We start from the raw sequence: 23,503 nt of genomic DNA, 5'->3' as shown, positions 1-23,503 counted from the left end.
CAACCTCTATGGCTGTAAGAAGATTTGGACAACGCCTTACCACCCACAAACCAACGGGATGTGTGAGAAAATGAACAATATAGTCATTGATCTCCTGAAGACGTTGCCCCTGGAGGAACGCAGCCTGTGGCCAGAAAAACTGCCGGACCTGATAGACTTATACAACCATATCCCGGTGAATGCTACAAACTGCACCCCGGCTTACCTGATGCGAGCCAGACCAGATAAACTGCCCATAGACCTGGAGATGGGAGTCCTAACACCCGAGGGCACCTCTCCAGATGCGGACTGGGATACGGAAAGGCGACTGCAGTACAAGAAGGTACAGGAGAGCGTGGAGAAGAGCCTGGCCCAGGTGAGAGAAAGTCAAGAGAGACTCTTCAACCAACACGCCCCTGCTGGTCCCCTAGAACCTGGTGAACAGGTCCTGAAGCGAAAGAGAAGGCTACACAAGCTGGACGACCAGTGGGAAAGGGAACCCTACACAGTACTGCAGTCTGATCACGACAACCCGAAGGTGTGCGTGATCACCAAGGATGGAGGAGAAACCACTAGTACCGTCTCCAGAGACCACCTAAAAAGGTGCCCTGAGCAACTACAAAGTGCAGAAGAGGATCAACGTGACCTTGAACCCGCAGAGGACAAGGAAGAGATGATCAGCACCGTTCTTGGGGAGTTCCCTCAGTCCTGGACTTGAATAAACGACGCCATAGTGGTACCCATCCTGCATTTCCTGCAACCAATTCAGCAACAACCTACACTAGAGCAGGAAGGTGAAGAAGAACAAGCAGCCCCAGAGGCAGAAGAGCCTGTACCAGCAGCCCAGGAGAGTCAACCCTCTGCTGACAGTGAGCCTGCCATGCCTGTGGTAAGCCAAAGGACCCGCAGACAGCTGCCTGCCCTGCTTGTAAATCTAGCCAGTGACTGCACCCCGAGCGCTTGTGAGAAATGCCAGGTTCGACCACCACCAGACAGTGGGTTGCGTAGGTCAACCCGGAGCACTAAGGGGCAAATACCAGCTCGAGAGTGTAGGGTGTGATAGCAAATGTAAATAGCCCGCAAAATGTTGAATTATTTAAAATGTAATTGCATGACCAGTAACTACGCGTTTTCTCAGTTTCTTTCAGTTAATACATGGACTAACAGGTTATGAACTGTGAGTAACCGAGACTTTCCTGTAAATATGTTTGGAGCTAACCAACGGAATGAACAAGGACTGTCAAGGACTTGGGGCTACGGCAGACCCCCACCAGGTTAAAGCTCCCCGTTGTTATTGGTGAAAAGGACACCCGGTCACAGATCACACTGTGACCTAAAGAACTCAACCTGTGCATCGTTTGCTTCTACCTGCCTAATAATGTTTTTATGGTCATGCATATTACTCTTGTTTTAAGCTTAGTCCCGGAGTACTAAGAATTACTAGGGGGGAATGTGTCACCCTGGCCTGGATGCCACAAATGTATAATAAAGCTATGTCTGAGAGCAAGGGGGAGGTTCTCTGGTCAGGGACCATTAGCATGCAGCACCTCCTGTCCCAGGCCAGAAGGGGGAGCAGGCTGACCCTATAAAAGCTGGAACTGGGGGCAGGGTTAGAGAGTTCTGGACGACCTGTCTCTGGAGTGAGAGGTGTCCCAGAGAAGGGAGAGCCAGTTCAGCTGAGGCTGAGGAGGACGAGTGGCAGTAGAGGAGCCACAAGCCAGGGACGGAAGGCGAGGGGAGAGTGTCCTGGCTGAGAGAGAAACTGAACTACCGGACTTTGGTGTCCGAGGCTGTTAGGATTCCAAGTCCTACAGCAAATAACCAGTCCGCAGGGGATTGTATGTCCCTTGGCCTAAAAAGCCCGGAGGTTCCGCCACAGCAGAAGGGACCAGCAAAGCTGCACCAGGCCAAGAATAGAAAGGAACCCAAGTTGCAAGCCATACGGGCGAGAAGACAAGCCGAGCTCAGGAACGTGGGCTGTTACACCACCAGGAGGGAAATAGCCAGAAAGAGCGCAGAGAATACGGTAGGCCTTCACCCTCACCCTGACCAGGGGCAGCTTCCCACTTGTTCTCAGACATCCAGGCCTCCTCCTAGCCGGGACTGTTTTTGGGTCGTCTCACCTGTTCTAATAAAGACCCTGAACTGTTTAAGAGGCCTCCGTCTCCTGGCTATTGCGATCGGAATCATCCCCTCCATCATCCATCTATATACTGCCCTGGGGCCACACTCCTCCCGTGGGGAGTTATACAACTTAGTGCTGCACACCTACATCTGCCCCAGCGGTCTGCACTGCAGCGGCGGTTAACCCTGACCGCAATCCACGGGTGGTGCAGTCGGACATTTAAAACCCTACAATAGACTGCCACAATGATTGGTCTGACCACCCTGAGCCACGGACCGGGTTGCCACTACTACCCCCATTATTGCCCTGTTGCCCGTCTCCGAGTGCCCCACGGCCCAGGGGGCGAGTCAAATGCGTACATGAAAAAGGGAGGTCTAAATAAGCCCTAATCATGTGAAATCAATGCTTTGACAAATTGTTTCCACCCTGGCTGGACAGACAATACTGACACGCCCAGGGGGATGGGGACGACTCGGTACCCGGGCCTTTGCCTGGCCTTTGGGGATGTCGCGGTGGTCGGCTCCCGGGCCCGTACCCTGGGGTCAGCTTTTAAAAGGGGATTATTTGTTAACTCTATAAAAGTTTGAGACGCCACCTGTGGTGTCTGGTGAGGATCACCAGCGCTGCAGCAGTCCACTGAGGCCGGTGTTGTGGCAGCTTAGATGGTATCGCAAGAATAGGAGCACACACGAAAGTCACTTCAGTACCTTTTACTGATGGAAATTCAGGCACATCCCGGAGCACTGTAGGGTGAGGGGTGCACGTCCGGATTCTCCCCAGTGAGAGGGTGTAGGGCCTCCTGTTTCTTGCCTCTCTGTAGTAAGTTTCTGACCTGCCTGGAGCTAGGCCTAACTTGGTTTCTGTTCTGCACCTGCTGACTTGGTGATAGGGCCTTCTGTTGGAGATCACTCTCCCTATTCTCTGGGGTCTTCGTGATTCCTGACCCTGGTACGTATCAGCTTTTGGTGATCCTGGGACATGTAGTTCGCCAGGGGTTCCGGTTGTTTTCTACTGATCATGAAGATCCACGTAGACTCGGACCCGGTGTCCGGTATATTCTTCTGGGGTGAGCTTGTAAAGCTCCTCTGCCCCCTATGTTGCTCTCTTCCACTTGCCTTCGGCCCCGCTCGGGCCCTCACTAGGCTACACACACTGCAGCCGGGACGCTGCACTTCTTCGCCACTCTCAGAGTGTCGGCACACTCCTAGCTCTCTATCCTGAGCTCTGTGAGTTCTAGTCTGGACTCACTCTACAGACTATACTGAACTCTTTCTGCAGGAACTGCTAGGCTCTGGCTCGACTGCACTGACTCCTTCTGTGTCTCAGCAGGAACTCCCTAGCTGCTCTGTACTCTAGCAGGCTAGGAACTGAACTGCCTAGCTCCACCTTCCCTATTTATATCCCTAACGGGCTCCCTCTGGTGGTCTGAGATGGAAGGTGGAGGTGTGTGTATGCTGTGGGGGCCTCTTGTGGAGAAATCCTTCTATGCAACCCCCTAGGATCTGTGGTACCAATCACAGCTGGGCGCCACAATACCTGTATATGGAGATCAAAAGAAATAGCTGAATGCCAACCAGCTACTTAATGTGTATGGCCAGCCTGAGCTTTGTTTTCAAAATGTGCCCAGCCTGACTAATTCCTTAAAGCAAAAGTGGGGAACCTTTTTTTCTGCCAGGAGCCATTAGGATATTTATGCCATCATTCGCAGGCCATACAAAATTATCAATTTGAAATTTATTCCTCTATATTTGGTCACAATTAATTAACTCACCCCTAATGTGATGGCTGGAGCTGCTTCTCTTTGGTGAGATCTGTGATGTTAGATGGTAGAGATGATTTTGACGCGCCCGCTCGGCCGTGGGGTACTCGGTGCCGGGCCGGCCGTTGCTAGGGGAGATGTCACAGTGGTGGTGACCCGGTCCGTGACCCAGGGCGGTCAATAAAAAGGGGAATAATTACGGGGGAATTAAAGTTCTTTTTATATACAGTTTGTGATGCCACCTGTGGTATGCGGCTATGTGGAGCCGCCGCTGCGGAGCAGGTCCTCTGGAGCTGGTGTGAATGCAGCAGAGTTGGTGTAGCTCTCCACAGGTAGAGCTTAGCTCTAGGGCTGTGCTAAGATGTTATGGATGTTGCTGTAGCAGTTGTGGTGCAGTGTAGTGCAGGGGGTGATGGCGCAGAAATAATTTCGCAGAGACAGTGGGGTGCAGACTTCAGAGTTTACTCACAGTTGTTAAGTTCCTCAGGTTGCACTTTCCGGATTACGACCTCCCACATCGCGCTGCGTTCACCAGGCAGGGGTTCAGCAAACTCCCAGGTGTTTCAAGAGTGCCTGACAGGACCCCATTCTATATGCCCTTCTCAGCCGTCTTCCTGCGCTGGCCCTAACCCTTCTTGCCCTGAGCCTCGCCAAACAATGTCCCAAGCCGGTATCCTCAGATCTTTCTGGGCAACCTGGAGTTCCCTGGATCCTATGTGGTTACCTTTTTGGCGACTTGAGTGCGGATGTGGCAACTGCACCCTAAAAGTAAAGAAGCCTCCGGTTCCTAGTTGAACTTTGTAATTCTCACTAATTAGGGGCCGGTACCCTCTGCGGCTTGATCCCTTCTCCGCCTGGCAGATTTGGGTGTACAGGTGGCCTTCAGCACTGCCCATACCCCTGGAATCTCTTCTTCGTTCCTGGAGCCTTCCTCTCTCTCTCTTCAGTTTTGGGCCTCTCTGGCTAGGCCCTCCTCCTGAGAAGAGCTCCTACAGAGCTCCTGCTCCTAACTCTTCCTCTCACTGAAGAACCCTTCTAGATTGTTCCACCCTCTTTTTATATCACTTCTTACTGAGCTCCCCTGATTTACTTCCTCCACTTACACCCACTACATGGTTCCCCCTACTTTGGTTCCCACCACTCCAGCCAGGGACAGGGCTCAGCAGGAAAGCGATGCATCTTGCCCCTCCTACTGGTCTGGAGTAGTGTAGTGTTGGATGCAGTTGTTAGGGTCCCGGGCAGCACTCTATCCTTACCTGAGAGTGAGATACCACACCTCTGGGTGAGATGCAGTACCTCTGTGGCGACAGAACCCGCAGGGGCACCACATAACCCCCTGGTAAAACACAGCATGTCCGCGGGCTGGAACAGAGTAAAAAGACAAAATATTTTAAAGACATGCAAAAATTTTTAGAATGCATTCGCATATAAAATTATAAACAAACTTTTTCTTCCTTTTATGGGAGGCACATTACTTGAACGTTGCAGGCTTACTTAGCAGTTTACAACATATTATAAAACATTCTTCAAGCAGATAAAACATTTCTCATATCAAACATTTTCAATCAAATACAGTGAAATTTATAGCCGAATGTCCTTTTCACTGGTAAAGGTGCAATTCTGATGAGCATGAGGGACCCATCCGAAAACCCCCAACATAGGCCCTGGGCGTGGCTACAGGACACAGGTGATCCAGGTGTTGGACCACGTCTTCGGCCACGCCAAATGGGTTTTTGTTCTGAGGTCAGTCTTGTTGTATAAAACCAATAAGGGGCATTTTAAGAAGTGCAACTATGTACAAGAACAAGTTTTTAGGGAGACCTCCATCCTCCACCTCAATGTCTTTATACCCTTACCGGGTTACTAAAACACAATAAGTGAACAACCAGACTTAAATGCTGCAGTACTCTTCCGGGTAACTATGTACATCACTTGACTTTAACAGTTCAGCAGTGGTGCCCCCTCCTGGGGAACACCTGGTTCTTGCAGGCTGACCCAGCCGGGTCATCAGCCTCTGATTGCAGGGGTATGGTCCTTTTCCTCCACTACCCTGTGGACGTTCAGGGCATACCAGCCCCGCTCACCTCTGTGCATGGTGTAGGTGACTTGGTCACCAGGGTACAGGTCTCGGTGGGGATGTTCTTGCTGCAGGTGGGACTCCACGTCCCTCCAATTAACAAATAAATCCGTCGCGGCCTGTGGCTCTCTGATGAAGCCCCACCCGGCGTCCAGGTCGAACTTCACGACAGTCCCTTCTGCAGGGGGACTAATTGTGGCCGTCTTTGCTTTGCGGGCCCGGGTCTTCTCCTCTAGATTACGGGCCTCCATCTTCTCCCAGCGCACCCGCCGGATGTGCCGCTCTTTTTCCCGCTGCCGAAGCTCCCTCCGACAGTGCTCTTCCCGTCGGGCAGCTTCCATTCGGGTCCCCCGGGGAAAACCCATGAGGTCCTCCCCCGGGTTATCCCACAGTAACTGGTCCTCTTCACTCCCGTAGAGGGCTGAGGGCTCAGGAATGGGTAGCAGTGGGAGGCTCTGGTCTTCCACCTCCACAGACCAGTCCCAGGCTGCGCGCCCGTACACCCATTTAGGTGTGGGAGCAGGTGGCTTTTGCAGGGGGCCCAGGAGCAGGGCCAGTTCAGCGCTTTCAGCGCCTGGGACAGGGAGTTCCGCCTGGGGGCCCAGGAGCAGGGCTTCATCACCCGCGCCCGGGGTAGAAGGCTCCGGGCCGAGTAGCAGATATGGGGCGTACGAGCCCGGGTACGGAGGTTCTACAAGGGGGCCCAGGAGCAGGTCAGCGCCGTCAGCGCCCGGGACAGGGAGACTCCTCTTACCTGCTCCCGCGGCCGCTCCCGTGCTGCACGCTGCCTCCTGGTTCAGATCAGGCTCCGCCGGGGCTGAGGCGCTGCCGGTAGAATGCAGCACTGGCGGCTGCCTGGTTATCATCCTCCTCAGCATCTCCTCCTTTCAGTTGGCGATGGCAGCCTGCTGGGCCTTCTCCACCCGCCGACCTAGTTCTTGCATCTCGGCGTGGAGGAACTCCGTATCCTCCAAGGACAATTTGTAGACCACCTCCTCCAGGGTGAGAGGTGTCTCGCGCTGCTGCAGGCCACAGGCTGGAGTTCCAGGCTCACCTCCCTCCATCTTGCCTGCCGGGTGCGGTCTGTTTGCACTGCCCAAGACTCCACCCTGTCTCCAAGGTATCTCTCCTCTCCCCTTTCTGGGGCGGTTCCATGGCTGCTTGCTGTCGGCCACACCTAGAAGCGGCCCCCCCACCTTGATGGACACATCTACATACATGGCCACTGCTGCTCGGGGCGGGCCCCGCTTTAGGCGCCATTCTGGAACCCGGCCCACAATGGGAGGTGAGTTCTTGTTGTCTTTGATCACGCACATAATGGCGCCCGTTCTTCTGGGGCGGGCGCCACATTCAGTATCAAACGCAGTCTCTAGGCGCACAATACCCGGGGAGAACGGGTGGGTTCATATCCTGTTCGTGACGCCAAAGATGACGCGCCCCCTGGGCCGTGGGGTACTCGATGCCAATCGGTCGTTGCTAGGGGAGATGTCACAGTGGCGGTGACCCGGTCCGTGACCCAGGGCGGTCAATAAAAAGGGGAATAATTACAGGGGAAGTTCTTTTTATATACAGTTTGTGACGCCACCTGTGGTATGCGGTTATATGGAGCCGCCGCTGCGTAGCAGGTACTTTGGAGCTGGTGTGAATGCAGCAGTGTTGGTTTAGCTCTCCACAGGTAGAGCTTAGCTCCAGGGCTGTGCTAAGATGTTATGGATGTTGCTGTAGCAGTTGTGGTGCAGTGTAGTGCAGGGGGTGATGGCGCAGAAATAATTTCGCAGGTGCAGTCTACAGAGTTTACTCACAGTTGTTAAGTTCCTCAGGTTGCACTTTCCGGATTACGACCTCCCACGTCTCGCTGCGTTCACCAGGCAGGGGTTCAGCAAACTCCCAGGTGTTTCAAGAGTGCCTGACAGGACCCCATTCTATATGCCCTTCTCAGCCGTCTTCCTGCGCTGGCCCTCACCCTTCTTGCCCTGAGCCTCACCAAACAATGTCCCAAGCCGGTATCCTCGGATCTTTCTGGGCAACCTGGAGTTCCCTGGATCCTATGTGGTTACCTTTCCGGCGACTTGAGTGCGGATGTAGCAACTGCACCCTGAAAGTACAGAAGCCTCCGGTTCCTAGTTGAACTTTGTAATTCTCACTAGTTAGGGGCCGGTCCCCTCTGCGGCTTGATCCCTCCACTGCCTGGCAGATTCAGGCGTACGGGTGGCCTCCAGCACTGCCCGTACCCCTGGGATCCCTTCTTCGTTCCTGGAGCCTTCATCCTGCTCCTCTCTCTCTCTTCAGTCTTGGGCCTCTCTGGCTAGGCCCTCCTCCTGAGCAGTGCTCCTACAGAGCTCCTGCTCCTAACTCTTCCTCTCACTGAAGACCCTTCTAGATTTTTCCACCCTCTTTTTATATCACTTCTTACTGAGCTCCCCTGATTTACTTCCTCCACATACACCCACTACATGCTTCCCCCTACTTTGGTTCACCCCCACTCCAGCCAGGGACAGGGCTCTGCAGGAAAGCGACGCATCTTGCCCCTCTTGCTGGTCTGGAGTAGTGTAGTGTTGGATGCAGGTGTTAGGGTCCCGGGCAGCACTCTATCCTTACTTGAGAGTGAGATACCACAATTCTGGGTGAGATGCAGTACCTCTGTGGTGACTGAACCCGCAGGGGTGCCACGATTTTACTACTCACAACTGCTTTTCCAGATTTCCATGCAGTTTTTCAAGGTTTACATTGGTCTGCAGTCAATTCATTTGTGATGAATTTTGAAAATAACTTGCAGCAGTAAGTTCTGAATACAGGAGGCGCTGAGGGCATATATTCATCACAGGAGACATCAGGGGCATATATTAATTACAGGAGACAATGGGGGCATATACTCATCACAGGAGAGGCTGGGGGCATATACGCATCATAGGAGGGACTGGGAAAATATAATCATCACACGAGGGGCAGGGAGCATATACGCATCACAGGAGGGGCAGGGGCATATATGCTTCCTAGGAGGTGCTGGGGGCATATTTGCATCACAGGAGGGGCAGGGGGCATATACGCATCACAGGAGGGGCAGGGGCAATATACGCATCAAAGGAGGAGCTCATACGCATAACAGAAGTGGCTTCGTGCATATTCGCATATGCTCTTATGACAGCTCACTGTGACTTCACTGACCTGCCTCCTATTTTACATAATTCATCTAGTAGTGCGGGGCTAAGTAAAATAGGAGGCAAGTCTGTGAAGGCACAGTGAGCTGTCATATAAACATATGTAGCACCCCGAGTGCTCGGCTGCTACAGGGGTATTGCACCTCAAACCAGAGGTGTGATATTCCACTCCCGGGTAAGGATGGAGTGTGGACCAGGACTCGTTTAGCTGCATGCACCACACACACCCCATTTCCGAGGGACAGCTCAACGGTGCTCCCACAGAAGTGCAGGCACGACAGCTTCTGTTCCTGGCTGGAGTGGGGAGGAGGAGGAAAACCCAGTGGTGTAGGAGCAGATAGGGGTGGGTCTCTGGGCATAGGCAGGAGCCCATTGGTTGCTAGTCACCTGGGCTCGGGTGCTAGAGGGAGGTATAAAAGGTGGGCACCATCTTAGGACAGTGTGAGTTCAGAGAGGAGTGCAGTCTGAGGAGGAGTGACAAGGAGCAGAGTTGCTGCATGGGCTCTGCTCCCCAGGCAGGCCTTGTCAGGAGGCCGGGGCCTGAGAGAGAGAGAGAGAGAAGAAGGAACAGAAAGGAAAGTAAGAAAGGAACAAGAACATCAAGAAAGGCCCAGAGACACGAGGACAGAGGGAACCCCAAAGGCCCAGGAGATTGCGGGTGAAGGGTTGGCAGAGCAGGGTACCGGAACCCAAATTGGTGGAGGCAACAGATTCCTCAGCCAAAGACTGGAGGTTGTGACCACATCTTGGTGCGACCCCTCACTACATTCACCAGGAAAGCATACCACGTAGGGTCAGGGAAACTGGAGATAGGTTTCGCCAATAGAAGGCCCGAGGAAGCTGGACAAAGGTGGGTCACTGGTGAGGACGGCCAGAGTAGGGAAGAGAAGGGAGCCCTGTGCCACGCTCTGGAATTGCCTGGGAGTTGGTCGAGTCCCCTGCCTGGTGGACGCAGCACAGCTTGGGCAGTCATCGCCTGCAGGATTGACATGAATAACAACTGTGAGTAAAGCATTGGATACTGCAACCCCACGTCTCTGTGTTTCATCGCCGCACCAGCACCATCAGTACTGGGACGCTCACACCATCACTCCCATCATCCATCCTAGCTGCCCTGATGCTATACTCCTCCCGTGGGGAGTTATCCCATACTTGGCTGCGCTTACAACATCAGCCTCAGCGGCCTGCAGCGCAGCGGCGGTCCCCACTGACCGCAATCCACGGGTGGCGTAGTCGGACATTTGTTATTACACTAAGACTGCCAATGGTTTGACCACCCTGAGCCACGGACCGGGTCGCCGCCACACTGAGACTACCATGCCCAGCATCCCACCAGAGGCCCGGTTCCGGGTATCCCCTGCACAACACAGGCCCAGGGGGCGAGTCACATACAGAATATGTAAACAGAGCACCAGATAGAGCGCCCCCCACAGGCCACCCCGGAGCACGAGCATATCATTATCTCCAAACTGAAAGTAAAGATCACACAAGAACCATAGAACGGTATCATTTTAATCAGTGTAATGTTGCCCACCTGACAGTGTATGTAGTATACTGAGCACAATCCTGCTGACAGGTGCACTTTAAAAATAACGAGAGATCTACAGCCAGATTTATACCATTGCATTTACACTTAAAGATAGTGTGTCAAAAAGTTGCAATTTATGACACAACCCTTTTTACGTACAAATCTTGTGGCTTTACAGCAGCTCCAACCAGGCTCGGACTGGCCTGGCGGGGTGCCGGGAAATATCCCGGTGGGCCCCGGGCCCCCTGCAGAGGAGACAGAGGAGAATTTAAAAAAAAAGAAAAAAAAAGTAATCGTGGGCCATTTAAGGGCGCGTGCAGGCACTTTCGCCGACTCGATGCCCAGGACAGTAGCGGGAGGGGCCTGGGAGCAGGAGAGCCGAAGAGCAGAGCAGGGCCTGCACAGCAGCGTCACACTCAGCAGACAGGGCCGCACGTCTGTGAAAAGTGACGTCACAGCGCGCCCTGCACTGCAGTCTCCCGCATAAGGAGCGCGTCTGTACACTATATGGGCTGGAGACAAGCCAAGGTACTGTAATATTTGTGTGTGTTTGTATGAATTTTTATGTATATGTTGCCTGCATGTGTGTGTGTACAGTGCGTGTGTATATGCCTGTGTGTGTATGCCTATGTATGTGTGTATGCCTGTGTGTATATGCCTGTGTATGTGTATATGCCTGTGTGTGTACAGTGTGTGTTTATGCCTGTGTGTGTGTGCCTGTGTATGTGTATATGCCTGTCTGTGTGTGTACAGTGTGTGTATGTGGCGCCCCTGAGGGTTCGGTCGCCACAGAGGTACTGCACCTCACCCAGAGGTGTGGTGTCTCCCTTCTCTCATGTAAGGAGGGAGTGCTGCACGGGACCCCAACACCTACATCCAACACTACAATACCCCAGGCCAGCAGGAGGGGCAAGAAGCAATGTAGTTTTCTGCTGAGCCCTGACCCTGGCTGGGGTGGGGGGAACCCAAAGTTAGGGGGAACCAGTAGTGGGTGTGGGTGGAGGAAGTAGTTTATGGGGCACTCAAATAGTAGATATATAAAAGGTAGACATCTTAGAACAGTGGTGAGTCGAGGAGTGTGGTTCAGAGGAACAGTCTGGGAGCAGAGTCTCTGTAGGAGCTCTGCTCCACTACAAGGGCCCAGGACTGAGGCCCAGGAGGGGAGCAGGGAGTAAGCTCCGTTCTACAGAAGAGATCCTAGGGGAGTACGGTGAGTGCAGGCGGCACCCGTACACCCCGAACCTGCCAAGTGTCAGGAGGATCTAGGCCGCAAGAAGGGGACCGGCCCCTGGCCCAGTCGTGCAGCTTCACACCTCGGCTGGAAAAAACGGAGGCTTCTGACTTCTATAGCCAGAAGCCAAACCCCCACTTTAATCCAAGTAAGGTCAAGCAGGTCTGTGCAACTCCGACGGACAGGGGGGACCTCGCAGCACCCGAACAGGATCCAGAGTGGGAAGGGCAGGGCAGGAGGGAGTAAGACCCAGCGTGTAGTCGGTCTAGAGAGGTACATAAGAAAGTGGGGTTCCGCCAGGTACACCTGAACTGCCTGATGAAGGACTTAACCCCTGCCCGGTGAACGCAGTGCGACGCGGGAGGCTTGCACCAGTAAAGTGCATTTGTGGACTGTCTAAGAACTGTGAGTAAATCTTGGATGACTGCACTGAGCTGCCTCCGCTCCTTTATTTCGCCGATGCCATTTCCCTCCCTGCACTACAACGCCCAGCGCACCTCCTCCATTTATCTACACTGCCCTGAGGCCTGCTCCACCTGTGGTGAGCCGTTCCATCACAAGATGCCCTACCAACTGCCTCAGAGGACTGTTGCAGCGCTGGTGATCCTCACCAGACACCACAGGTGGCGTCACGAAAAATCCCAAAAACCCCATATAAAAGTTTCCCCCCATTTCACTGACCGCCCTGGGTCACGGACCGGGTCTGCCAGTGTGATATCCCCCGGCAACCAGAGGCCCGGCTGCCGAATACCCCCTGGCCCTGGGGGCGAGTCATGTATATGCCTGTGTGTGTGTGTACAGTGTGTGTATATGCATGTGTGTGTACAGTGTGTGTATATGCCTGTGTGTGTGTATGACGCGCCCCCTGGGCCGTGGGGTACTCGGCAGCCGGGCCTCTGGATGCCGGTGGGAGGGATATCACGGTGGCTGGACCGGTCGGTGACCCAGGGTGGTCAGTAAAAAGGGGGATATTTTTAAGGGATTTAAAGTGTTCGTGACGCCACCTGTGGAATGCGGCTAAGGGGTGCCGCCGCTGCGGAGCAGTCCTCTGGAGCTGGTGTTACGGCAGCAGGGATGGTGTGGCTCTCAACAGGTAGAGCTAGCTCCAGGGCAGGGTGGGGTGTAATGGATGGTGGTACAGGGGAGAGACGGCAGGACGGTCCTGGAGGAAAGATGGACACTCACAAGGGGGTAAGCTTCAGTACCTTTACTGGTGATGGTGCAGGCACGGTCCAGGGTACTCGGGGCGAAGGGCGCACTTTTGGACTTTCCCCAGTGAGCGGGTATGGGGCCTCCTGATCCGTTGCTTTACTCGCTAAGCTTCTGACCTGCCTGGAGCTAGGCCTAGCTTGGTTACTGTCTCTCTTTGCACCTGCTGACCTGGTGGTAGGGCCTTCTCTTGGAGATCACTCTCCCTGGACGCTGGGGCCTCCGTGACTCCTAGCCCTGGTACTGTAATCAGCGGTTTTTGTACCTGGGATCTGTAGTCCTCCAGGGGTTCCGGTGGTTACTGCTGGGTGTAAAGGGTCCCTGTAGGCGCGGACCCGGTGTCCGGTATATATCTCGGGGTGAGCCTGGTATGCTCCTCTGCCCCCTCGCTACTTCTTCCGTCTCCTCTCGCCTTAGGCCCACTCAGGGCCCTCACTAGGCCTTCACACGTGCTGTAGACCTTGGCTCGCCTAAGCACAGCAGCCAGCTCGCTACCTCTTCGCTGCTCTCTGAGCGTCAACACGCTCTCTGCTCAACTCTGAGCTCTGTCCCTCTCTGACTGAGAGACTAACTTCTGACTAACTGAGCTGCCTGGCTCCACCCTCCCTATATATATTCCTATTGGGCTCCCTCTGCTGGTCTGAGGAGGTAGGGTGGAGGTCCATCCATGCACCCTTCTGGGTTCTGTGGCACCAATTCTCAGCAGGGTGACACATCCCTCCCTAGTAAAACTCAGTACTCCTGGACTGAAGCATTTTTCTCAAAACAGGTTAAACAATAACAATAATAATTATAATAGCAACAACAAATATAATAATAACAATAAAGATACAGCAAGTCCCGTAACCTGGTGTCCATTTCACCGATGAAGGAACATGAGGGACCCGCCTGAAAACCCTCAATGTAGGCCCTGGGGGTGGCTACAGGGCACAGGTAATCCAGGTGCTGGACCACGTCTTCCACCATGCCAAACGGGTTTTTGTTCCGTGGTCACTTAAGGGGAACTCCAGGGAGTGCAACTATGTACATGACAGTTTTTGGGCTGCTCACAGTCCTCAGCCACCGAGTCCTTTATATATACCCTTACGGGTAACTAAATGCAATTAGAAGTGTCCGTGTCACATAAATTGTCCATTAGCAAGGCACGATAAATCAATAAATAAATACATGAATTTATTACAAGAACATACCCTACGGGGTAACTATTTATACTGTCAGTGTTTCTCTATTTACTCTCTATACCTGACAGGGGTCTGGCCTTTTGTGCTACGCGATGACCTACGTAGTACTGGAATGCGTGTAGTGTGGATGCTTGCGCTATTTTCCGCTCTATGTGTTGGTGGACTGCAAGACTGCCTTAACCTCTCTACGGGACTGGCAAGTACACTGGTTACTGGGCCTACTGTCTCTGTTTCTACCGGTGATCCTTCTTCTGGGGATTCTTCCTGAGCAGGCTCTTCTGGGGCACTTACAGGTCTTATTTGCAGTGGAGGGTCTTCTGGCTGTTGGTAGAAGTGTAGCACAGGTATTATTACCGCTCCATCCAGTTGAGGCCAATCTGCCGGGAAATCTCCTAAGACAGTATGGAGTACTTCTTCTTTAGGCTCCTCTGGTACGGTGAGAGGCACTTCCTCCTGGGGCTTCAGCGGACTTGGGCATAACTTCAGATGGTCTCTTGATACCGTTGCAGTCGTTCTTCCTCCGTCTTTGCTAATTAGACATGTTTTCCTATTGTCGAATCTGGAATTCAACACAGTGTAAGGTTCCCTTACCCACTGGTTGTCAAGCTTGTGGCTTTTTCTCTTTCGTTTCAGCACAACTTCTCCAGGTGTCAAGGGTTCGGCTGGTGCACTCTTGCTGTACTGTGCTTCCTGCTTATCTCTCACCCTTTCTTCTATAGGTAAGGTATTCAACATGTCGATGACTATGTTATTCATCTTTTCACATAACCCATTGGTTTGGGGGTGGTACGGTGTAGTCGGGATCTTCTTACACCCGTACAGATGGCAAAACTCTTTGAACAGCTCGGCTTCAAAGGCAGGGCCTTGATCCGTCAGCACCTTATCCAGGTATCCATGGGGTCTGCAGAAATAGGCTTGAAAAGTCCTTGCTGCAAACCGTCGCATATCATGCACACGGGAGTGATTCAAACATAACATCGAGCACGCTGTAAATACTCGGTGCTCGTCCGAGCATACTCGGTGAAAGGGTTAACAGAACATACTCGTTCATCGCTACTCAGGAGCAATTAAAAGGCCCACGGCCAGCAAAATGTGACCGATGGCCCGAGCAATGCAAGGTGAGCACATTTCCTCTTATCTAAGCTCATTCTTACTCCAAACCCACTGAAAATTTCTGCACCATGGAGAACCCTGTATCTTTAGTCGTAACAGGCCGCAAACCACCGTGTGTTAGGTAATCTGCATGGCAAGCCTTTTTTTTCTTCCAAACCCTCTGAGACCATTCTTGAATATTCCATATTGCAAGGTCTCCCAAACATATCAAGTCACTGAGATTTTTGTACTTGCCTTAAAAACCTTTTCTTGTTGATCATATTGGAAGACACAGATACTGCTCTGTACTTTATATCGGCATATAGGTCATAGAAAGTTGAATTAAATGATACTTTGATATCTGTGATCTGATGTCTTATCCAAGAGAAGTCCATATTTTTATTAATATGTAAATAAACTGTTAAGATCTATGGGCCGGACATAGATCTCACTGAGAATTTACCTCCAGGGCTTATTGTAAATTAAATGAGGCATTTCCAGTGACATGTAGATCAGCAGAGCAGACTGTCAGTCATTACATGTCTCAACTGGTAAACCTTTTGGCCAATGCTTGGCGTGGGGTTAGTTTGGCAACCATCAGCGTCTCACAATCATGGGGTTCAAATTGGGATAAAGAGGGAGCCCCTTCAATCGTATAAACATCTAGATGCTGCTGTCGTTATTGACAGCAATATCTGAGGGGTTAAACGGCTGTGATCAGTGTTTGCTCTGATCACAGCCATTACAGCAGATTGTTAGCTATCATACACAGCTGACACCTGCTCATAATGTTATAAGTTCTGCTTGTGATCATGCAAAATCATCGTCCCATACACATACGGAGAAGGAGTCGTAAGACTTGAGTCCTGCAAGGGATTAAAAATAAAATAAATAAAAATGTTTTAAAAAAATATTAAAAATAAACAATAAAAGTTTAAATCATCTACCGTTTCCCCTTCACGAGTAAAGAAATTAAGAAAATGTAAAATATAAATATATTATTAGATATTATCGTATCTAAAAAAGAACCTTATCTAACAAATTATAAAATTATTTAAATCTCATGTTCAACCCAGAAAAGAAAAAAATGCAATAAATATTAAAATATCAATGATATCAATAAAATCCATCCACTGAAGTTGCAAAAAAAAAGAAGCCCTCACACAGCTCGATTGCTGGAAAAATATGAAAGTTACAGACCTCAGGAAATGGCGACACAAACAATATTTCTTTTATTTTAATTTGTTTTCTTCACTAAAAAGAATTAAATAAGAAATAGTAACAAAAAAAGACAAGTTTGATATCTCCAGCTACTGAGCTGGAGAATTATGTTGCAGGGCCATTTGTACAACACCATGAATGCTAAACCCAAAAAATGATGGTGGAATTACGTGGGCGGGAGTTTGCAATTTTACCCCACTTGGAATTTTTTTCCTGCTTTTCATTCATTTTACAATATGAAGTATTGGTGTCGTTCAAACTTACAACTCGACCTGCAAAAAACAAACCCTCATTTGGTTATGTGGGCAAAAAAATAAAAGAAGTTATAGATATCGGAACAAAACTCAGGTCCTTAAGGGGTTGATTTTAATTCATTTTTTTCTCCATCTTTTCCATTGTGTAAGTCAGCGTATATCGGACTGCACTCGGATGGCATTCCAGTGCAGTCTGATGTTTTGCACGCACCCATAGACATGTATGGGTGCTCGCCGTCCGATATACGACTAGCTGCATGTAGCAGTTTTTTTCTCATGCTGACTCAGTATGATAAAAAAATGCTAGTTTTCACTGCTCCATATTACAACATTGGAGCTAGTGCTATCCGATGAAACATCAGATAGCACTCGTCCGAGTTACAAGTTGGCTAGTCACCAGTGTGAATGAACACTAATTATAAATGCTATTTTTATTAAAATCATTTTTGTGTTTTACTTTGTAGAAATGATTAGTAATTCCATGTATATCCCAATAATGCAAAGCATTATATAAACATATAGGCATATCCAGTCTGTGGTCCAGAATTGCACTATGAGGTAAGCAGTGAGGTAGTGACATCAGGACACATCATGGAACACAGAACATGGAATGTGAGGTAATGACATTGTGACATAATAATTGCCTCGGCTGTTAGAGGGGCTTCTGTAGTGTTGATCGGTGCATTCACGTAGGAGAGATATCTCTAGTGAGTACCCCTTTTAACTTAGTTGGTTTTTGGCAAAGACCAGAAAATATTTTTTGAGCATTTGTGCTGAAGAATTCTTCGGCTCGGAGTTCTCCAGCATCTTCAAGGCCAAGACATTTTCAACATCTTGGCCAGATAAGAAGAACATGGCTTCACAGGACAATTCTAATACTCCCCATGTCCCAGAAGAGCCTTTACCAAATGGCATTGTAAGGCCATCTACATCAGGTAAGATGGGGAAGGACATAAAAAGCCACTAATATATCCATATACAGGTCTCTAAAATATGTATTCCTTATAGGGGGATAATATTCTACAGGAGAAAGTCCTTATATGTGTGTTGTTTGTCTTTTTCACACAGGAACATTGCAGCATAGCAGGGCAGATTCCCCTATCGCCCACAGGACAAGGGGCAGGTTTGCCCGCCAAAGGAGGATGGAGATAGCTCCTGTAAATTCTAGGAGGCAGCGACGAAGAAGACCACCACCACCACCAGAAAGGTCTGAAGACAGGAATCCATTCCCCATTAACACTCAGCTTGAAGTGGTGAATTCAACCATGCTGTTACTCCCTACCTCCTTAAGATCGTCCCAGGACCCACCTGAAACCTGCACCATCTGTCTGGATGACATTGCAACTGGGGATGAAGTCAGCTACATGGAGTGCTCCCACTTTTTCCATCGTGCCTGTATTGGAAGATGGCTAATGGACAACAACACCTGTCCTCTCTGCAGGCACATAAACAGCCAACCAGAGTTTCTGGCCCGTGCATATCTGGAGAACTATGGGGAGATTTGGCTAATAACCAGTGACCCCAATATGCAATACCACCCACCAGTTACAATATTTGCACTTGGCACATGGAGAAGCCTTGTGTACCTCTAATGGAATTCATTGCCAGCAGTGATCCCCTCAATGATCAACTGCTCACACAGAAAAGAAGCAGCGCGTCAACTGGGTGAAGCCTTTTCTGTGGCAATAATTCACTGGACAGCAGTGCCAGTGCAAGGAACCATCTATACACCCTTTTTAGATATTATGATGTTTAGATATATATTATATATAATACTATAATTGTTTTTGCTACATATTTTTTATAAGTGTTTTACTGTTTAGGAATAAATAAAAATTGAAGCAAAAAAATGTTGTTCCTTTAATTATGGTACATATTGTATAAAGTGACAGTCTCCCTGTGTGCATGATTTGCGACTGCTTGACAGCTTTATTACATGTGAGGAATGTATGTTTCTTAGGCATTCCTCACATGGCAGCTCCTGGACAAGCGGTGGACACCGCGTTCTTTGCCTTGCCTCCTGCCCCACTTTCCTCATGGGGCGTTCCCTTCTTTGATTGGGACACTGCGTCCATATTAACTCTCCTCTATCTACACAGTCTGCACATGCTGATGAAGGTCTCGCTGATCGAAACGTCTGTTTTCTCACCTGTGCTGCACTGAAATTAAAAAAATAAATATTTAAATTACTCATTTGGAGTGCCAAGTTTTGTTTACTAGTATGAAGTAAGTTCCTGGCGACTTCTCTCTAACCTGCTCCCTTGGACTGGCAGGTCCCTCACAATGTGTGTGTATGGAGAGAGACCTGTCAGTCTAGGGCTACAGGGCAGGGAGAAGCTGCGGTGGACCGACCTCGTATAAGTTATCCAAGACATATGATCCCTCTCCAGATTTTCCCTCAAATATGTTTTCCCAGAAGAGTAGCAGCATTTCAGAATAAAACATAAGACTGTAATAACGCAGCCATTTTCTGATTAATAAAGCCCCTGGTTTAGACAGCATGAATTTCCTGACAGGTTTGATGTAAATACATGGGTCCATGAATTGTCCCAGATGTTGTCTTAGCTCCCAAGAGTTATCTAGCTGATTATTTAGATATTAGGTCTTTGTGGTCAGTATTGGAACCTCCAGGCATATTAAAAAAATAAATAATTCCACATGCAAAAAAAAAGGGCCAATAATGTGACTGAGACAAAAAAAAGTGTGTAATTACATAGACACCCCCTTTATGGAAGGTATGGAAGGCTTAGAACAGTTTATCTTTTGAAGACTCTTCCTGGTGGGAGGACTCAGCAGTGAATAATATTAGAGACCTACTGATCCTCAGTGTTTTCTGCTCTTTTATCACTTTCTAATAGAACATACTTTTTCAGATATCAACAAGTTATTTATTATTATTTATTTCGTTTTAGAGCACAATGGAATCAATGGTGCTCTAAAAATAAATAAACAGGCGGGTTCCCGGCGGCTTCTACCCACCCTCTGACAATGACTGACAAGCCACCGCCTGCATGCGAGTATAGGCAGAGGCTTGCCAGTCACTGTCAGTGCGGCGGCATATGTTGGCGCTACAGTATAGAAATAAAATGATCATTATTATTTTATTATTCTAGCTTCCTCAGTGATTTTGCTCACATTTTTATCTGTGTGTCATACAAATTTGGTCAAAGTTTCGTAATTATTTCTCCAATGAGAAAAATAAAAAGTCTACCTTTTTCTACCTAGAGTCCATGAAAAACAGTCTGGACTCGGATGGCATGCCAGAGCTATCTGATATTTTTTCAGACTCATAGAATTGCATTGCCAGTTTGATGATTTTAATCCAACACTCGGATCAATATCAGTCATGTCTCTGCGATTCTGTATCGGCCACTTGGTCTGCAAAAAAAATTAGACATGTGAACAGCACGATAGACTTTACTAGTGCTCTCTGTGAAAAACATGGCTAGAATGCGTACATGAAAAAGGGAGGTCTAAATGAGCCCTTATCATGTGAAATCAATGCTTTGTAAATTGTTTCCACCCTGGCTGGACAGACAATACCTTTATATGGAGGTCAAAAGAAATAGCTGAATGCCAACCAGCTCCCTAAGGTGTATGGCCAGCCTGAGCTTTGTTGGCAAAATGTGCCCAGCCTGACTAATTCCTTAAAGCAAAAGTGGGGAACCTTTTTTTCTGCCAGGAGCCCTTAGGATATGTATACCATCATTCGCAGGCCATACAAAATTATCAATTTGAAATTTATTCCTCTATATTTGGTCACAATTAATTAACTCACCCCTAATGTGATGGCTGGAGCTGCTTCTCTTTGGTGAGATCTGTGATGTTAGATGGTAGAGATGATTTTGACGCGCCCCCTGGGCCGTGAGGTACTCGGTGCTAGGCCGGTCGTTGCTAGGGGAGATGTCACAGTGGAGGTGACCCGGTCCGTGATCCAGGGCGGTCAATAAAAAGGGGAATAATTACAGGGGAATTATATACAGTTTGTGATGCCACCTGTGGTATGCGGCTATGTGGAGCCGCCGCTGCGGAGCAGGTCCTCTGGAGCTGGTGTGAATGCAGCAGAGTTGGTTTAGCTCTCCACAGGTAGAGCTTAGCTCCAGGGCTGTGCTAAGATGTTATAGATGTTGCTGTAGCAGTTGTGGTGCAGTGTAGTGCAGGGGGTGATGGCGCAGCAATAATTTCGCAGAGACAGTGGGGTGCAGTCTTCAGCGTTTACTCACAGTTGTTAAGTTCCTCAGGTTGCACTTTCCGTATTACGACCTCCCACATCGCGCTGCGTTCACCAGACAGGGGTTCAGCAAACTCCAAGGTGTTTCAAGAGTGCCTGACAGGACCCCGTTCTATATGCCCTTCTCAGCCATCTTCCTGCGCTGGCCCTCACCCTTCTTGCCCTACACCTCGCCAAACAATGTCCCAAGCCGGCATCCTCGGATCTTTCTGGGCAACCTGGAGTTCCCTGGATCCTATGTGGTTACCTTTTGGGTGACTTGAGTGCGGATGTGGCAACTGCACCCTGAAAGTACAGAAGCCTCCGGTTCCTAGTTGAACTTTGTAATTCTCACTAGTTAGGGGCCGGTCCCCTCTGCGGCTTGATCCCTTCTCCGCCTTGCAGATTTGGGCGTATGGGTAGCCTCTAGCACTGCCCATACCCCTGGGATCCCTTCTTCATTCCTGCAGCCTTCATCCTGCTCCTCTCTCTCTCTTCAGTCTTGGGCCTCTCTGGCTAGGCCCTCCTCCTGAGCAGAGCTCCTACAGAGCTCCTGCTCCTAACTCTTCCTCTCACTGAAGACCCTTCTAGATTGTTCCACCCTCTTTTTATATCACTTCTTACTGAGCTCCCCTGATTTACTTCCTCCACCCACTCCCACTACTTGGTTCCCCCTACTTTGGTTCCCCCACTCCAGCCAGGGACAGGGCTCTGCAGGAAAGCGACGCATCTTGCCCCTCTTGCGGGTCTGGAGTAGTGTAGTGTTGGATGCAGGTGTTAGGGTCCCGGGCAGCACTCTATCCTTACCTGAGAGTGAGATACCACATCTCTGGGTGAGATGCAGTACCTCTGTGGCGACTAAACCCGCAGGGATGCCACAATTTTACTACTCACAACTGCTTTTCCAGATTTCCATGCAGTTTTTCAAGGTTTACATTGGTCTGCAGTCAATTCATCTGTGATGAATTTTGAAAATAACTCGCAGCAGTAAGTTCTGAATACAGGAGGCGCTGAGGGCATATATTCATCACAGGAGACATCAGGGGCATATGTTAATTACAGGAGACAATGGGGGCATATACTTGTGGCACCCCAGAGGGTCTGGTTGCCACAGTGGTAGTAATACCATGTCTGGGAGCAAAACAGGGGTTTCCTGGTCAGGAATACGCAACACACAACACCTCCTGCTCCAGACCAGAGAGGGGAGGATCCTGCCCTTTATAACTGGGTCTGGAGGTGGGATTAGTCAGTCTAGAGTCTAGTCAGTGTCATGAGTCAAGTAGGACACGAAGGAGCAAGGAGCTGAGGACTGGAGCTGGCAGAGCTCGTCTTAGACGGAGCACATACAGAGAACCGGACACCGGAGTCCGAGGCTGTGAGGATTGTAAATCCAGCAGCAGAAACCGCACGGCAGGAGATTGTAGGTCTCCTGGCCCAACAGAAGCCCGGAGGCTCAGCCACACAAAAGGTCCCGTACCGCCACAGAGGAGTGAGGAATACACGGGATCCGAGTCACCAGCCATACGGGTGAGCACAGCACGTTACACTCAGGGACGTGGGCTACCACACGACTATAAGCGGGATAGCCAAAGAGTACAGTCAGAACGGCAGGCCTACAACTCCACCTGGCCAGGAGGATTCTAGGATTGCTTTCAGACTGACCAGGCCCTCATCCCTAGCAAGTACTCCCGTTGGGGCCTATATAATTGCCACCAGTAAAGACCCTAGGACTGCACTGCAACGACTCCGTGTTATCATTACTGATCCCGGCACTATCACCACCATCATCCATACACGCTGCCCTGAAGCTCCACTCTTTCTGTGGGGAGTCACATCACCTTGCTGCACACACCATCAGCTTCAGTGGACTGCTCCGCAGCGGCGGTTCCCAATAACCGCATCCCACAGGTGGCGTAGTCGGACTATATATAACAGAGACACATAGACTTCCCTGGTTTGACCACCCTGAGTCACGGACCGGGTCACCGCCACGGTGACTACAACCCCCAGCATCCACAAGGCCTGGCTCCGGGTACCCCACGGCCCAGGGGGCGCGTCATACTCATCACAGGAGAGGCTGGGGCATATACGCATCATAGGACGGACTAGGAAAATATAATCATCACACGAGGGGCAGGGGGCATATACGCATCACAGGAGGGGCAGGGGCATATATGCTTCATAGGAGGTGCTGGGGGCATATTTGCATCACAGGAGGGGCAGGGGGCATATACGCATCACAGGAGGGGCAGGGGGCACATATGCATCACAGGAGGGGCAGGGGCAATATACGCATCAAAGGAGGAGCTGGAGGCACATACGCATAACAGAAGTGGCTTGGTACATATTCGCATATGCTCTTATGACAGCTCACTGTGCCTTCACTGACCTGCCTCCTATTTTACATAATGCATCTAGTAGTGTGGGGCTAAGTAAAATAGGAGGCAGGTCAGTAAAGGCACAGTGAGCTGCCATATAA

The sequence above is a fragment of the Phyllobates terribilis genome, unplaced genomic scaffold (assembly GCF_046119375.1).
Source record: "Phyllobates terribilis strain yellow unplaced genomic scaffold, ASM4611937v1 Scaffold_9__5_contigs__length_417890890, whole genome shotgun sequence".
In the NCBI taxonomy this organism is placed as follows: domain Eukaryota; kingdom Metazoa; phylum Chordata; class Amphibia; order Anura; family Dendrobatidae; genus Phyllobates; species Phyllobates terribilis.
Note: the sequence above shows the minus strand (reverse complement) of the source record.